This window comes from Bos indicus x Bos taurus, chromosome 26, assembly GCF_003369695.1.
Source record: "Bos indicus x Bos taurus breed Angus x Brahman F1 hybrid chromosome 26, Bos_hybrid_MaternalHap_v2.0, whole genome shotgun sequence".
Taxonomy (NCBI): domain Eukaryota; kingdom Metazoa; phylum Chordata; class Mammalia; order Artiodactyla; family Bovidae; genus Bos; species Bos indicus x Bos taurus.
The window spans coordinates 5,850,095-5,868,285 of NC_040101.1; the positions used below are offsets into that span (position 1 = coordinate 5,850,095).

The window sequence follows — 18,191 nt, forward strand, 5'->3', positions numbered from 1 at the left end:
CTGTGCAAAGAGGGAAATCATAGGAGCCCTGGAGTTGAAGAAACACAGGTGTGAACCTCTATCTAGGAGCATCATAAGAAAAGGAGTCCCTAATCTGTTCTAGCTCATGACTGTGCCCCTAGCAACAGGTCAGCCTTCAAGAAACATTGTGGAGCATGTGTGTGAGTGAGTGAATGAGTGAACAAAAGTGTACAAAGTGTATTTTAGCTGAAAACCTGAGGCTAGAGTGAATGGTGATTGATGGCTTCAGGCACAGAACACAGCGTCCTCTGATATGTATGTTAGGCTCCCATCCACAGTCACTCATTTTTTACTGATCAACAGATAGGTGAATAGACAGACAGACATCAGCTCTAGTTTGCCAAAATGATGCTCCAAAATAGAGGTCAGTCCTGCTCCCCTTTTCATTAATCAAATTCCTAATAGAGAAATTATTTAATTTCCTCTCTGTGAGTCTAATTTATATCCCTTCTTCTTCCAGAGAAGACTTGGAGACAGCTCCAAAAAGGAGTGTCTTGGAAAATATCCAGAATTTAGGAATAATAATGTATCAGAGAAACAAACAGGGCTGAAGACAAAAACGAGGGCATGATTTTCTTAAAGCAGACAACAAATTGCTTGCCGTTCTGTACTGAGGACAAGAAGCCTCTTCCCAGAAAGCCACTGCAACCAGGGGCGAGGGGGTGGGCCCTACCCTGCGGAGGGCTCAGAGCCTCTGGTCCAGCCCTCCATTGACAGGAAGTTCATGAAACTCAGGATTTTAGCCACAGATGTGCTCAGCTCCTTGCTAATGAGTTCTGGACAGTGCTGCCTTCTCCAGTGTAGCTGCTTTGTGGCACTCTATAGTTTCAGAGGAAGCCTGTTCAGCGGTGGTGGTTTAGGTGTGTGAGTTAATGGACATGAAGAGGGGCCCAGGTGCACAGATGTGTGGGCTCAGTCACCGTTTGCTCCTCACTGTTGATGTAACACCCCGGACGGAAGCTGAGCTGTGAGCCCAGCATGTGCGTCCCACTGTGCCAGCCCTCGGTCACGGGAACAAAGATCTGAAGACTTCCTGTGCAGTGCTGCTGTTCAGTTGCCAAGTCAGGTCTGACTAACTGGGACCCCATGGACCACAACACAGCAGGCCTCCCTGTGCCTCACCATCTCCCGGAGCTTGCTCAAACTCTTGTCCATCCAGTTGGTGATGCCATCCAACCATTTCATCCTCTGTCGTCCCCTTCTCCTCCCTCCTTCAATCTTTCCCAGCATCAGGGTCTTTTCAAATGAGTCAGTTCTTCACATCAGGTGGCCAAAGTATTGGAGTTTCAGCTTCAGCATCAGTCCTTCCCATAAATATTCAGGGCTGATTTTCTATAGGATGGGCTGGTTGGATCTCCTTGCAGTCCAAGGGACTCTCAAGAGTCTTCTCCAACACCACAGTTCAAAAGCATCAATTCTTTGGCACTCTGCTTTCTTTATGGTCCAACTCTCACATCTGTACATGACAGCTGGAAAGACCATAGCCTTGATTATATGGACCTTTGTCTGCAAAGTCGTGTCTTTGCTTTTTTTTTTTTTTCCCTTTCTCAAAGGATGGAATATTTTGTATTTGCCCTGATTTTGTGTCTTGACTTCATGTACCATTGTATAGTGACATTTTTAGTTGAAATACAGTAGGACTAAAAATATTGATTTAATACTAGTAAATCATGTTGGTATGTGTGGTTGTCACATAGGATTCACAGGAGATTTAAATTCACAGTTGTCAATGTAAAGGATTCATGCTATTTAGCTTCTTCATGAATCTATACCACGAAGGAAGAGCTTTTCGCAACATATTTCACTGAGGAAACTACAAGGATGATAGGCGTAATACTATGTGTCAACTCATGGATTTCTAAGCATTGCTCACAATACAGATCTGATTTTCAACATCAGGGTTCTTTCAGTGTCCTTGAACAGCGTTTGTTTTTTTGTTCAGTTCAGTCGCTCGGTCATGTCCGACTCTTTGCGACCCCCATTGAACCGCAGCACGCCAGGCCTCCCTGTTCATCACCAACTCTCAGAGTTTACCCAAACTCGTGACCGTTGGGTCGCTGGTGCCATCTAACCATCTCATCCGCTGTCGTCCCCTTTTCCTCCAGTCTTCAATCTTTCCCAACATCAGGGTCTTTTCAAATGAGTCAGCTCTCCAAAAACTGGAGTTTCAGCTTCAACATCAGTCCTTCCGATGAACACCCAGAACGGATTTCCTTTAGGATGGACTGGTTGGATTTCCTTGCAGTCCAAGGGACTCTCAAGAGTCTTCTCCAACACCACAGTTCAAAAGCATCCATTCTTCTGCAGTCAGCTTTCTTTATAGTTCACCTATATATTCGTCTGCTTTAAGTCCATCAAGTTTGTCCAAATCAATGAACATCTCAGTAGCATTCCCAGGCGAAGTTTAAGGGAAGCTGTGATGCTCCACTGTCCTTGAAGGAGTCCACATGGAATGAAGAAGTACTGTGGGAGGTCTATTAGTGACCACCATGCCTTGGGTCACAGGAGGTCCTGGTAAGGAACAAGGAACTAACAAGCTCCCACCAACCAGGATTCCCGCCCCGGGTGCACTCCCAGCGCGTTTCCAGCAGGAGTCATGTCTTTGCTTTTTAATACACTGCCTCGGTCTGTCATAGCTTTCCTTCTAAGAAGCAATTGTTTTCTAATTCTATGCAATACTTCCACAATAAATGGCCCCTCACTCAGGTCTGGCTGTGTCATTTGCGGGGACCAGTACAAAATGAAAGTGTGGACCCCAAGTTAAACAATCTGGGGAAAATAGTCATTTAAGTTTCTAAAATATGTCTCTTTCCTTTCTTCCATGGTCTTTTTCTTGATTTGTTATGATGGTTTTTATTTGCTATTGAAGGTTAGTCCAAGTAAAAACAATTAAAATTTTAAATTATTACCATAAATTTTACTGTTCATCTTTGTATTATATGATGCCAGTTTTAACACAAATACACACAAATATGAAAGCATTGAACTCATCTGTGAAATTACTGAAATGATACCATTTTTATTTTTTAATCTCATCCATGCATATATGTATTCTTACGAGAACAATGGAAACTCTGCAGAAACCAATTCAGATTTTAATTTCATTCCTTGGTATAATCATATTTTACCAATACTCTCTACTTCGCTTTACTGATGAGTAGGGAAGGACCGAAAGGAAAGGGGACTGTGGTTGCCCATCTCTTCCTTTCCTTCTAGGCCATTCTTTTCAGCATAAGTGTGTGGCTAGGAAGGGCTGTAACAGAAGTAAGAACAGATATGATAGTGTTACCAGTTTAGTTTAAGGGTTGGGGAAGGGATAGTCAGGAGTTTGGGGTGGACATGTACACATTGCCGTATTTAAGATGGATCACCAACAAGGACTTACTGTATGGCACATGGAACTCTGCTCAACGTTATGTGGCAGGCTGGATGGGAGGGGAGTTTGGGGGAGAATGGATACATGTGTATATATGGCTGAATCCCTTCTTTGCCCACCTGAACTATCACAACGTGTTTGATAATTAGCTGTACTCCCAAGACAAAACAAAAAGTTCAAAAAAAAAAGAAATTGGTAAAAGGCCAGACAAGAAATTCAAGCAAGGCTTTATGGGGCTCCTGCTGCAGCAGCGGCAAATGAGAACAAGTGTAAGGGCCCCTTGCTCAGTCCCTAAGGGGATGTGTGAGCTGATTCCTTGTACGGGCTGAGGGTAATGGTGTGTCCATGGGGCAGGCTGGAGGGGTGCTTGCCCATGCCTTTGGTGGTATCCAGAGTAGTTGGCATGCACAGTACTCTGCTTTTGTCCCAGCTCTTCAGAAGGACTTCCCTGGTGGCTCGGGCAGTAAAGAACCTGACTGCAATGCAGGAGATATGGGTTAAATCCCTGGGTTGGGAAGATCCCCTGGAGAAGGGTTGGCAACCCACTCCAGTATTCTTGCCTGAAGAATTCCATGGACAGAGGAGCCTGGTGGACTACAGTCCAACAAAGAGTTGGACATGACTGAGCAACTACTACTACTTCAGAACTGGCAATTGGATTTTTGGTCTTTTTGTATCTTATTGTCCATAATTTGCCCCAATACAGTTATTTTAGTCCCTTCTAGTTTCTTTGTAGTTGGTTGCTTGAGGAGACATTTGTCCAGGTCCAAGCACTGCAGCAAAGGGTCCCGGGTCCCAGTCAGTCTCAATAGAGTTGCTCGGTCATTTGTATTTCTCAGAAACCCATAGCCATCTTCCTGCATTAGAAGTAAGTCTGGTTCCAGTGGGGGCTGTCAGCCCTCTGCTTACTTGATCTTAGGGTAATTTGCTTGCCTTGTATTCCCTTTGAGTCTCATCAAGTCCTGCACATTGTAGGTTCACTCAAATTCTGTGTCCAAGGCATGCCTGAAGACCTTCTGTGAGTGGAACAGCGAGGCAATCAACACACATGCACACATGCATGATCCACTGTCCCATGAGGTGTGTACACAAAGCACAAGGTCACAGATGAAGGTATTTAAAAAACCGAGATGGCAATACCCGAAGCACAGGCCACGAAAGGAAAAATGGGAAGGTTGGGCCACATCAACACAAAAAGCTGGGTGCGTCCGAAGACCCCATGGCAGTGAAAGCAGCCCGTGCTGTGGCTGAGCCCAAGGGCCTTGTTCTGAGTGAGACAAGCCAGGCACAGGGGGCATTGCATCATTTGGCTTCACTCCCCTGAGGCCCCTGGAGCAGTTAAATTCACAGAGACAGAAGGCAGAATGGCGGCTGCCAGGGACTGGTTGGAGCCGGGGATGGAAAACCATTGTTTAATGGGGACAGAGTTTCAGTCTGTGAAGATGGAAAAGCTTTGGAGACAGACAGAGGATGTGGTTGCACGTGCTGAATGTACTTAACCTCATGGGCTTCGGCACTTCCTGTGGCAAATTCTATGTTGTGTACGTTGTTGTTCGGTTGTTAAGTTGTGTCCAACTCTTTACAACCTCGTGGACTGCAGCACACCAGGCTTCCCTGTCCTTCACTGTCTCCCAGAGCTTGCTCAAACTCACATCCATTGAGTCAGTGATGCCATCCAACCATTGCATCCTCTGTCGCCTGCTTTTCCTCCTGCCCTCAATCTTTCTCAGCATCAGGGCCTTTTCCAATGAGTCGGCTCTTCTCATCAGGTGGCCAAAGTATTGTGTATATTATACAACAATTAAAAAACAGTCCAAGATGGTAACACTAAACCAGCACGTGGCCGTCAAGGTGAGGGCCCAGGGCCATGGTTGGTGGTCCTGCACGAACTTGAGCTTACAGATGCCCAAGACAGTTCTCTCTAACTGGGTGGTGAGATGCCTGAGGTCAAGGTCCCATCAGTTCTCTCTACCTCTATGTTGAACTGAAACTTTAGGATAAATTGGAGCTTATTCATGGTATGTTTTAAGAAGTCATCCTTATTAAGGTGTAATTTACATTCATTAATACCTTTATAACTGTGCACTTCCTTTTGTTTTGACAAATGTGTGCAGTTATATACCCAGTTCCAAATCATGATGTAGGGCATTTCCACTAACCCAGAAAGTTCCTTGTGCCCTTTGCACTCCACGTCCTCCCCCAAGCTCAGCCCTAGCAACCATGGGTCTGCTTTCTGCCACTTTATTTTTCCCTGGTCAGCATCTTCTGTAGCTGAAATCACACAGTATGTGATGATTGGTGTCTCTCGTTAGTTTCTGTTAGAACTTTGGCGTCTTAATGCAATAAATGATGTTCTGTTCAGACATCAGAGGACTGAGGGCTTGGGCCCTGACTCGTGTAAACTTGGATTTTGATCCTTCCCTTGCCCCTTATTAATTTGGACTATATGTGAACTCTTACCTTTCTCAGCATCAGCTGATTTCTATACAGGTTGGAGTTAAGAAATCTAGGGCATTCGTGGGGACTGGAGAAAGTGGTGGATGGAAATTTGAGGCAGGGCTTGGCTCAACATAAGAGTTCAGTAATGCTTTGTTGTTTATCATATTATAGTTTTTGAAGAGGATATTTATTTATTAATTTAAAAATAGAAGTATAGTTGATTTGCAATATTGCCTTAGTTTCAGGTGAACTGAACTGAACACACTACTATATGTAAACTAGATAACCAATAAGGACCTACTGCATAGCACAGGGAACTTTACTCAACAATCGTTTCCCCTATAGATTATTACAAAATGTTGAGTAAAGTTCCCTGTGCTATGCAGTAGGTCCTTATTGGTTATCTAGTTTACATATAGTAGTGTGTTCAGTTCAGTTCAGTTCAGTTGCTCAGTCATGTCCGACTCTTTGCAACCCCATGAATTGCAGCATGCCAGGCCTCCCTGTCCATCACCAACTCCCGGAGTTCACCCAAACTCTTGTCTATGGAGTCAGTGATGCCATCCAGCCATCTCATCCTCTGTCATCCCCTTCTCCTCCTGCCCCCAATCCCTCCCAGCATCAGTCTTTTCCAATGAGTCAGCTCTTTGCATGAGGTGGCCAAAGGACTGGAGTTTCAGCTTTAGCATCATTCCTTCCAAAGAAATCCCAGGGCTGATCTCCTTCAGAATGGACTGGTTGGATCTCCTTGCAGTCCAAGGGACTCTCAAGAGTCTTCTCCAATACCACAGTTCAAAAGCATCAATTCTTCGGCGCTCAGCCTTCTTCACAGTCCAACTCTCACATCCATACATGACCACAGGAAAAACCATAGCCTTGACTAGACAAACCTTTGTTGGCAAAGTAATGTCTCTGCTTTTGAATATGCTCTCTAGGTTGGACATAACTTTCCTATGTATATGTTACTATGTCCCAAAGTCCTAATTTGTCTCTCCCGCCCTTTCCCTCTTGGTAGCCGTAAGTCTGCTTCCTATGGTTGTGGGTCTATTATATTATTTTATCGATATTGTTATTAACAATAATGTTAAACGTCATATTCAATTGGAAGTACAGTGGTACCTTCCTTCCTGCGTTGCCATGGAGACTCCTAATGCCCGGGCAGCATCCAGCACAGTGCTTGGCCCGGGGTGACTGCTGTGCTGCGCTCAGTCCCTCAGTCGTGTCTGACTCTGCGACCCCATGGACTGCAGCCTGCCAGGCTCCTCTGTCCATGGGGATTATCCAGGCAAGAATACTGGAGTGGGTTGCCATGCCCTTTTCCAGTGGATCTTCCCGACCCAGGAATCAAACCGGGGTCTCCTGCATTGCAGGTGAATTCTTTACCAGCTGAGCTACCAGGGAAGTCCTAACTGCTGTGTAGGGCATCTTATTATTATTAAGCTCGAAGGACTCTATTCTGCTATTTCTCACCAAGTCATTCTGAAAAGGTGTGAAAATCAGCTATATAAAGTGCTCCCTTTAGATTGCTTTCTGTCAGTCTGGCTAAAAAAGTCATAAAAAGCAGCTACCAGTGTGAGATAGGAGGGACTTTCCCCACAAGCTCAGGGGAGATGTTCCTGGGAGCAAGTGAGCCAGAGAACAGGAAACACCTTGTCCTTTTCTCCCTCTTCTTTGTCTCTTTTTCTGTGAAAGAAGGAAAGTGACAGCAATTGAGCGAAACGCTGTAGGACTGAGTGGGTGACTGGGTCCTCAGAGCTTTCTGAGGTGTTCCAAAGTCAGAGTCACTGTGTGGTGTCCTGTGCTAAAGTGTTTCAAGCAGTGCGGGCCTCTGAGGGAAACGGACAGGGATAGTAAACAATTACCAGGAAAGAAGAAGCTTCCACCAGATACAAGGAATGGATTCAGTTTCTGGAATCATCAGCTCCCACTTTAAAGTTAGGAGAAAAACGTCGCCCACGATAAAACACAACAGAACGTGCTGAAAGGCAAGCTCAAGGAGTCGGGGGAAAGCTACCTCTCTGATACACAAATCTGACTTTGTAACTGGGTGATTAACATGCCTGTAACATGGCTGTACTTGCCCTGCACGCCTGATGTTTGCGTAGAAGTCTCCAGCCAAGTGTTCCGTCATTGCTGCCCCGTTTATCCCTGCAGACTGACGGGGGCCAGAGTCACGGCAGCGAAATGAAGAGTGAACTCACCAAAGCCCACTTCTCATTAGGCACCCGGGGGAGGCCTTCTTCCTGCATGAGTCTCAAAAGAGGAGGAACGGTTGAAATGATCTATCGTCTTTATATCCTTATTTGTCTCAGTTTCAAGCCAGAACCCCTCCTCCAGACACCACCCTTGAAAAACCAAAGTGAAGGAGAAGCAAGGAGAGATGCCAAGGTTGAACTGTAGCTTTTTTTTTTTTTTAAGGTTCTCACAAGGGAATGGTACCACCATTTGCAATCAGATAAGGGGCATTATCTCAATAATAAAAGGCAATTGAGAATCTAAATGAAAAATCTAATGCTTTTCATGCTGATTTATTTTAGATTAGAAAAAGTTAAACCAGATGTAAACATGAAGAGATGAAGCGTGAAGAGGGAATCATGGCAGAGTGATAAATCTCAGTTTTGAGTTATTATAGGTGCAGGGTTGCATTAACCAGAAGACACACCGTTGATCCATACACTGTTCCGACATTAATTATTGTTGCAGAAGAGAGTTCAGAAGATTGAATACAGACACGCAGCACTGGCGAAGATCAATCGTGTCTAAATTAGCCATGAAGAGTGCACGCTAGATCCCAAAGAGGTTGCTTTAGCCCATTGCCGGTCCAACCTGGAACCATCTATGCCTCGTGCTTGTTATCTGCCCTTTAGTGGGACTTCCTGCATCCTCAGGAGAAGGCACTGGGAAGTTGAGAAGAAAGGGTCCTCTTTTTGGTTTTCTGTTGGTAGACTCCAACCAATGTCTACCTTTATCCTAAAAAGAAGATAGGATAAAGGTATCCTATCTTTATCCTAAGCTAGGATATCTTAGGATATTCTGGCATCTTGCCAGCCAAATCCACCCATGATCTTTGACAACTTGGGATATAAGTAGTTTCAGACTGTCCTGTGTTTTCTGTTCCAAGCCGGCAGGTGTTCAGAAGAGGCAGAGTGGAGCTGGGGTTCTATGTAGGCCTGGAAACTCCTGTTTTCTCCTCTGTTTTCTTTCTTGGGATCTATGAAGTTTCAGTCTCTGTTTTAGTTGCTCAATGCTTCACAAAACCCGTGAATCATCTCTAACTACCTCCCCACCTCTACACACACACACACACACACACACACTCACACAAACACACACTTCTATGGGGAATGCTGAGAACATGACATTCTAGTTGTTTTGAATCTGGCATTTAGTAGCTCCTTGAATTACCAAATCTTTCCACACCCCAGAGTTCGTGTCTAACATAAGCACAGATAACATATGTCTTGTGGAAACTGCATGAGGGGCATTTGGAAAACACTATCCCAGGGACGGTAAGTTTATTAAATGTCTGTGGTCCCCATCCACAGTCTTCTCCATCCAAAACTCTTGGGGACAAACTAAGTCAATAGTGACCTTTCAATTTTATTTCAGAAAGATGATCCTGCATAAAATTCCCAATGGAATCTGAGTAGCACCCCGTAATTAAGCTAACTGATGTTTCTCCAATAAAAATATATGAATATTCGTGTTAAATGAAATAAATTAACATTATAAATAGCCCCGGGTTAGTTCAGGTAAGGTTTTGCTGTCAAGATTAGTCTTCTATAAACTCAGAGAGAGAAAGTCTCAGATTTCAGAGCTTCAGGGATTTTAGAATTGCACATCAGGGATTATGGGTTCATAGTGAGTACTCCAATGTCTTGAAGGGAGAGTCAGTAAACTGCAAATCCAGCAAAAGACAATAATACATTTGTTCCTTAGAGCACAGATATTATGGTAGGACTTTGGAGGAGTGAGTGAGAGAATGTGGAAGTTGTTTTGCAGAGTATTTAGTCTCATACAAGTGGAAGTCTCCCATGTTATTGTACCCACGTTGTTCAAACCAACTTCAGGCTCCCAGGGGGATTCGTAGATCTATCTGTGGTCAGTGTGATCAGTATCCGAGCTGGTGTCAGGTGTGACCCCAGAATTTCTGCTGGTAGGTGGGACTCCATAGGAGGCAGGTGGTGAGACGAGGTGGAAGAACTCCAGGCCAGGCTCAGAGGGGCTGTTGTAGATGCCAGAGCCACCACAGTCCCGCTCCTGGGCACTCATGTCTCTTACTCTCTCTGGGTCTTGATTTCTCTGTGTAAAAAAACACCAGTGTGTGTTCTGGCAGCTTCTCAGGGACTTTGGAGGGTCCAGATGAGGTGATGTGCATGAAGGAGATTTGCAGACTGGAGCATTTCCTATGATTGTGAGATACCGTGATTCTTTTAATGTGCTTGATCCTGGTCATAGTTTTTCACTTCCAAGGAGTCATTCTAATTGCTGGGTTCTAGTCTGGGCTTCTTCACTTGATTTACTCAGTGTGTGTGACTTTGGGCAATTTATTTCCCCTTTGTGTGCCTTAATTTCCACCTTTGCAAAATTGAGATAGTAATTACATTTCTCTCACCAAACTGTCTTAGGATCCAATGAGTTAATTGCCTGGCATGCAATGAGCTCTCAGCTCCACCTGTGACCCCAGGCTCAGCAGCCTGTGGGAACAGAGGTGACAAAGAGACCTTGAATCTTTCCCCCTATTGGGTGTCTTTGATAAATTACTGTTGCCGTTCATTAATAACACACCATTGACTTCAAAGACCTAAAGGAGATAAAGTCTTGACTGGACTGAGGGAGGAGCCATTCAGTGATTACTCCTGTTGGATCCTTATCTGACACCACATATAAAACTTAACTCAGAATGGGTCAAAGAGCTAAAACCATAAACTCTTAGAGGAAAACAGGGTGAGACCTTCGAGACGTGGGATTTAGCAATGATTTCTTGAACATACTCCAAAAAGCATAATTAACAAAAGGCAAAATAGGCAAATTGGGCTTTATGAAGACTTTAAAATTTTGTGTATGATATCAGCATAGTAAAAGGGCAACATGCAGAATGGGAGGAAATATTTGTAAATCATATGTCTGATGAGAGAACGATATCCAGAATATGTAGAGAACACCTAAAACTCAAGAACAAATAAACAATCAGTTCAAATGTGGGCAAAGACTTAGATAAGGATTTCTCCAAAGAAGACGTCTAAATGGCCAATAAGCACAGAAAAGATGGCTGAGCATTAATAATCATTAGGGAAAACGCAAAGAAAAACTGCAGTGTGATAGTACTTCACACCTGTTTGAATGGTAACTATGGGGAAAAAAAGCCTGAAAATAATAATTGTTGGTGAGGGTGTGGGAGACATTAGAATGCTTGTGCATTGTTGATGGGAGTGTAAATGGTACAGCCTCTGCAAATAACAGGATGTTTGTTCCTCAAAAATTAAAAATAAAATTGTCATATGATTCAGTAATTCCACTCCTGGGTACATATCAAAAAGAATTGAAAGCAAAATCTCAAAGAGATATTTCTACAGCATTATTCACAGTAGTTAAAACATGGAAGCAACTAAAGTGTGTCTGTTGACAGATGAATGAACAAGCAAAATGTAGTGTTTATGTGCAATGGAGTATCATTCAATCTTAGAAAAGAAGGGTAAGCTTATGGTTACCAAGAGGGAAGCAAGGGAGGGATAAATTGGGAGCTAGGGACTGATATATACACACTACTATATATAAAATAGATAACTAATAAAAACTTACTCTATAGCACAGGGAGCTTACTCGATACTCTGTAATGACCTATGTGGGAAAAGAATCTAAAAAAGAATGGGTATGTGTATATGTATAACTGGTTCACTCTGCTGTATCCCTGAAACTAATACAACATTGTAAACCAACTATACCCCAATAAAATCAATTTAAAAAAGAGGAAAGTTTTGACATAGTGTTCAACATGGATAAACCTTGAGAACATTATGCTGAGTGAGATAATCAAGTCACAAAAGGACAAATACTATACGATTCCATTTTCATGAGCTACTTAGACTAGCCGTCCAGACAGAAAGAGGTTGCCACAGGCTGGTGGGTGGGAGAAGGGAGAGTTATTGTTTACATGGGTGTAGAGTTTCAGCTTTATAAGATTAAGAGAATTGTGGAGTTACATGTTGGTGATGGTCATACAACAATGTGAATGTATTTAACACCAGTAAACTGTACACTTAAGAATGGTTATGATGCTAAATTTTGTATGGGGTGGGTTTAACCACAATAAAGGGAATTTAAAAAATAAATGTATCACATGTTAGACTTGGTAAAATCAATTGCAAAACGTTGCACCTTACATAAAGAAAGAAACAAAGAAAGCGAAGTCGCTCAGTCGTGTCCGACTCTTTGCGACCTCATGGACTGTAGCCTATCAGGCTCCTCTGTCCATGGGATTTTCCAGGCAAGAGTGCTGGAATGGATTCCATTTCCTTCTCCAGGGGATCTTCCTGAGCCAGGAATCGAACCAGGGTCTCCCGCATTGCAGGCAGACACTTTACCATCTGAGCCACCAGGGAAGCACCTTACATAGGCAATAGGTGATTTCAGCTTACGCGCCAAGGTTCCAGAGACAAGGCTGTACTGCAACGTGTACACAAGATGAAGCTTTAATAAGAACTGAACATAAGGCGCTGACTCTCCTTGTTCAGAAATCACCAAAGCCTCCCCATCATTTAGGAAATAATATCCAAACTGGCATAGCATTCAAGGTCGCCATGATATGTTATTATGTCTGCAGGTGTGGAGTCTGTAGTATGGATTTTGAGCATTGTTATAATGTTAACGGACACATTAACATACATGCTCTGAGGTACAGAGCCAGTCGCTGCTGTAGGAAATTTTAGATCCGTCCCAGTATTCTGTCATGATGAATCACACGGCAGAAATGTCCTCTGTGAGTAGGACTTTATATATAGAGAGATTTTTTCCCTTTTTATTGAAGTATAGTTGATTTATAATGTCCTACTTACAAGTGTATAGCAAAATGATTCAGTTACACATGCATCTAAATGTATGTATTCTTTTTCTATATTCTCTTCCATTATAGATTATTAAAAGACATTGAATATAGTTCCCTGTGCTATTCTTGCTGGGTATCTATTTTATGTATGGTAGTGTTTATGTTTTAATCCCAAACTTGCAAATTTATCCCCCCCCCCCAATTCTATTTGGAATTCATTAGGAATCCGAGGGTTTTAAACTGGGGAGGGACGTGACCAAATTTGCTTTATCACATGACTGGCGATACTGTGGAGGGAGAAGGCTGCTGGGACGTTGTGATCTTGGCAAGAATTCTGAGGCTTCCTTGGAGGTGGTGGGGAGAGGGAGGAGGAGATGGTGATGAAGAGAGGGAGGTGGAGACGCGCTGGGAAGATGTGCAGGAATTGCACCTGCCCAGGGGCCGGGGTACAGGACGTCCGCTGCTGCCGGCCAGCCCGGGCCAGGGCAGCACAGCCTCAAGTTCCAGGGTCTTAGGTCGGAGTGGCTGAGGCCAGGCGGTGCTGAGCTGAGGCCTCCAGTGGGATGGAGAGTGTGGCCGTCTGCTTCAACTCGGCTTGGGGCAAGCAGGAAGGGGAAAGGATAAAGGTAGCGTGTGTTTCTGGAGGGAGATTTTTGGTTTCATTCTTCAGCTGAGACTGAAGAATTTTGGAGGAATCTAAAATATGATACAAATGAACTCATTTACAAAACAGAAACAGACTCAGAGACATAGAAAACACACTGATGGTTACCAAAGGGGAGAGGCGTGGGGGAGAGGGATAAATTAGGAGTTGGGGATTACAAACTACTGTACGCAAAAGAGATACACTGCAAGGGCTTGCTGTATGGCGCAGGGAACTGTATTCCACATTCTATAATAAACCTAGGACTTCCTTGGCGGCTCAGCCAGTAAAGCGTCTGTCTACAATACGAGAGACCCGGGTTCGAGCCCTGGGTTGGGAAGATCCCCTGGAGAAGGAAATGGCAATCCACTCCAGTGTTCTCGCCTGGAAAACTCCATGGACAGAGGAGCCTGGTGGGCTGCAGTCCAAGGGGTCGCAAGGAGTCGGACACGACTGAGCAACTAACACTACCATGAAGGCCATATATATGTATGTATGGACCTCCCTGGGCTCAGTGGTAAAGAATCCGCCTGCCAATTCAGGAGACACGGGTTTGATCCCTGATTTGAGAAGATCCCCTGGAGAAGGAAATGGCAACCCACTCTATTATCCTTGACTGAGAAATTCTATGGACAGAAGAACCTGGTGGGCTACAGTCCATGGGGTCACAGAAGAGCTGGACACGATTTAGTGACTAAACAACAATATATACATGCACACACACACACACGTATAACTGAATCACTTTGCTATATACTCCTGAAACTGACGCTATATTGTAAATCAACTGCACTTCAACTAAAAAATAAAAAGGCAAAGTTCGGATGTGGTTAAAAGTGTTGAGGAGGGCAAAAGTTGAAATTGAAGAGGACGAGGGAAACCCTTGATGGTGCACGAGATCCAAGGAGACGGGACAGTGGATTCTAAAGGCTTCTATGCAACTTAACTTGGAGAAGAAGCTTTGCTTTTGCTAACTAACTGACTGATTAATTCTCCTATCCTTTTGTAAAATAAATATTTATTGAGAACCCACTTTGTGTCTGTCCCTATACTAGGAGCTGAGAATACACCAGCAAGTGAGGGAAACATAATTTTTTTCTCAGAGGGCTTAGAGTCTAGGGGAGAGGCAGGCATCAGCTGTGGGTTCATAGAAGTCGATGTGTGCTTACAAAGCAAGCTGAGTGCTCTGAAGGAAAAGGATGCTCCTGCAAGAGCTTGCAGATCAGAAACTGAGTTTTCAGCGCTGTGTCTGGAGAGACACACGAGCAGGTCATGTGAGCAGGATCTAGAGGACAGGACCAGGGAAAGACCACACTGTGCAGATGGAAGGACGGGGTGAAGGACCCATGGTGCGGGACAGGATTTGATTCAGGGGCAGGAGGGAAGCTCACACGGCTCGCCTGGCCAGGATGCACAGAGACCAGTGGGGGTGGACCACAGAGGGTTCTTCTGATGCTCTGTCCTAAGGGCAGTGGAAAGTGCGCCTTCTGTATGAAGGGATTTCAAAGAGCAACCCTCGGAAAGTGTAGCCAAAGTCGCGTGTGTCCAGGACGTCGCTGTTGGACTGAGACCTGGGGTCAGATGATGACTGAGGCTCCTGAATCACCCTGCTATTGGGAATTCTTGGGTTTGTAATGCCCGAGCCTGTGCAAGGAAGTTCCAGACTTCGGAGGAGCCAGGCATTTACAGAGGGCTGTGTGGCTGAGCCAGCTTGTCCACTGCCAGCCGCTCAGACCTGGGTGAGAGAGAAGCCGTGATGGGTTGGAACCAGCACACTTCAGTACCCGTAACTTCACAGACTGTGGGGCTGGGCCCTCGATCAGGTCACATGGCGCACAGGGGGCTTGCTGGGCAGACCTGATTCTGAGTCAGGTCTCAGGGTAGCAAGACTTTCAAGACTTGATGGAGTTACTTTCAAAAATACACAGAAAACTCTTTCTTAAAAGAACCATATGAGACAACGATTCTAGAGAGAAGAAGCTTAAAATCTCTGCAGGGCCAGAGTCGCTCTGCACCCCTCCCCCCCAGATTGGTGTGTTTGAAGCAGCGGAGAGGGAGCTCAGTTCTTCTGCTTGGGCTTTAAATGGCTTTCCATCCTCATGTCTACTGTCCTGCACTTTTATTTCCTTTCTAAAAAGTTTATTGTGTGTTTCGTATGACACGTCTATGCCAAGTTTGAGAAAAGGACGTATGCAAATGTGACGGTTATATAAGCACACCAAATACAGTCAAACAGCCAAATAATAATACTCTGTAATAATCACAGTAACAGTATTTCTTTTTGTTTTAAAAACTTAAATTTTTTTTTTCATTTTGAAAAAGTTTTTATTGAAATACAGTTGATTTGCAGTATTGCGTCGCTTTCAGGTATGCAGCAAAGTGATTCAGTTATACATATGTGTGTATATATATACTTTTTTAGATTCTCTTCCATTACAGGTTATTACAAGATACTAAGTAGAGCTCCCTGTGCTATACAGTAGATACTTATCAGTTATCTATTTTATATACAATAGTGTATCTGTTAATCCCAAACTCCTAATTTAGTCTTCCCCACTTCCTCTTTGGTAACCATAGTTTGTTTTCTATGTCTGTGAGTCTATTTCTGTTTTATAAATAAGTTCGCTTGTATAATCCTTTTAAATTCCGTATATAAGCCGTACTGTACCGTATTTCTCTGACTGACCATATATAAGCGGGACTGTACCGTATTTCTCTGACTGACCATATATAAGCGGGACTGTACAGTATTTCTCTGACTGGCTTCATTCAGTGTGATAATCTCTAGGTCCATCCATGTTGCTGCAAAATGGCATTCCTTCTTTCTTTTTTATGGCTAATATATTCCATTAAAAAGAAAGAAACCACATCTTCTTTATCCATTCCTCTGTCAATGGGCGCTTAGATCGCTTTCCTGTCTTGGCTATTGTGAAGTGTTGCTGTGAACTTTGGGATGCGTCTGTGTTTTCGAATTATGACACTAGCAGTGTTTGGAACATGCTGGCTAAAAGCTCGAAATGCTCTGGGTCTGACAAGCCTGCTCTGAATCCTGGCTGTGTCGCCAGGTACCCGGTGGGGGACCTTAGCTATGGCTTTCTCAGCTGCCACAGCTGGGCTGAGAGCAACATATCTTTCTAAGAGTTGTAATAATTCAATGGGATGTTGTATGGAAAACACAGACCACAGCACCAGCCCATGTGAAACCTCAATAACCATCAGCAGTTCTTCTTATGCTTATTACAATTAATAATCACATTGCCAATAGTCAGTGGCTGAGTTAGGCTCAAGGAAGAGCCTGGACAGTGTCAGAAAATGCTGTGTAACTACTTAATCCTCCCTATCTCAGCCCAGCCGCAGTCCGGTCCTGCCCTAACCTTTCTCTTTCTCTGTAAATTCTCAGAGGCCAGGCTCCTGCTTGGACCAGAAGAATCGTTTGCCTGCAGTTTCCCATCTGCAGTCTCCAAACTTATGGCCCAGATGCTGGGCATGTGAAGAGGCCAAAATAGGGATGTGAATACACGGAGAAGCTTAACCACACCCTGCGACTAAGCAGCTAACTGGGTTCAGAATGAGAGGCCGATCCAGCCTCTTAGGCTCAGGATAAGATCACAGTCAGAGGGGGGCGGTTTGAAGAGTTATTCTTCAGTTTTGGGGAAAGGTTATTAGATATTTAGAAGGATGGTGAGCACAAGGGGAGGTCCCATGAGGAGCAGGTACTCTGGAGTCTGATTAGAGGCTTATAAACTAGAACTGAAAGACTCACAGCCAAGTGCTTTCAGAATAAACTTACACACCTTTGTCTTTTGGCAGAGAAGGCAGCATCATGATCAAGCTTGCATCCGGCAGACCGCTTTTGTATACATTAATCGTATTTTCATTGGGCCTTGAAGGCTAATTCCTGAAATTTGATGGCTCATGATTAATCAATTTATCAATATTTATTGAATGTCCTATTTTAGCTCAACACCCGTTCAGCACTATGCTGGGAGAGAAAAGAAATATGAGATGTGGTTGTTCTACTAGCAAAATCCATGTTCACTGATTAGTTTTTTTCCCTCCCTGCTTCCTCCCTGTGAATTTTGCAATCATCAGAAACCCACCCTTTACTTACTCATAACAATTAACTTATTTCTAAAACAGAAAGAGACTCACAGACATAGAAAACCAATTTATGGTTACCCAAAAGGAAAGCAGGGAAGGATAATTTAACAGTTTGGGATTAACATATATACATTACTCCATATAGAACAGATAATCAGCAAGGACCTATTGCATAGCACAGGAAATTATACTCAATATTTTGTAATAATCTGTAAGGGAAAATAATCTGAAAAAGATATGTAAGTATACGTATACATATATTAAAGTAAGTAAAGTCGGTCAGTCGTGTCCGACTCTTTGTGACTCCGTGGACTGTAGCCTACCAGGCTTCTCCGTCCACGGGATTCTCCAGGCAAGAATACTGGAGTGGGTTACCATTTCCTTCTCCAATACATATAATACATATATATATAAAAAGATATGTGTATGTATATATATATCAGTTCAGTTCAGTTGCTCAGTTGTGTCCAAACTCATGTCCATCGAGTTGGTGATGCCATCCACCCATCTCATCCTCTATCGGCCCCTTCTCCTGCCTTCAATCTTTCATGGCATCAGGGTCTTTC

At 43.8% G+C, this 18,191-nt stretch overlaps 1 protein-coding gene across 3 annotated transcripts in view; it reads left to right on the forward strand.

The window, feature by feature from the left end:
- Positions 1-18,191, forward strand: part of C26H10orf90 (chromosome 26 C10orf90 homolog) — a 247,412-nt gene that overhangs the window by 17,766 nt on the left and 211,455 nt on the right. The window lies entirely within an intron of this gene.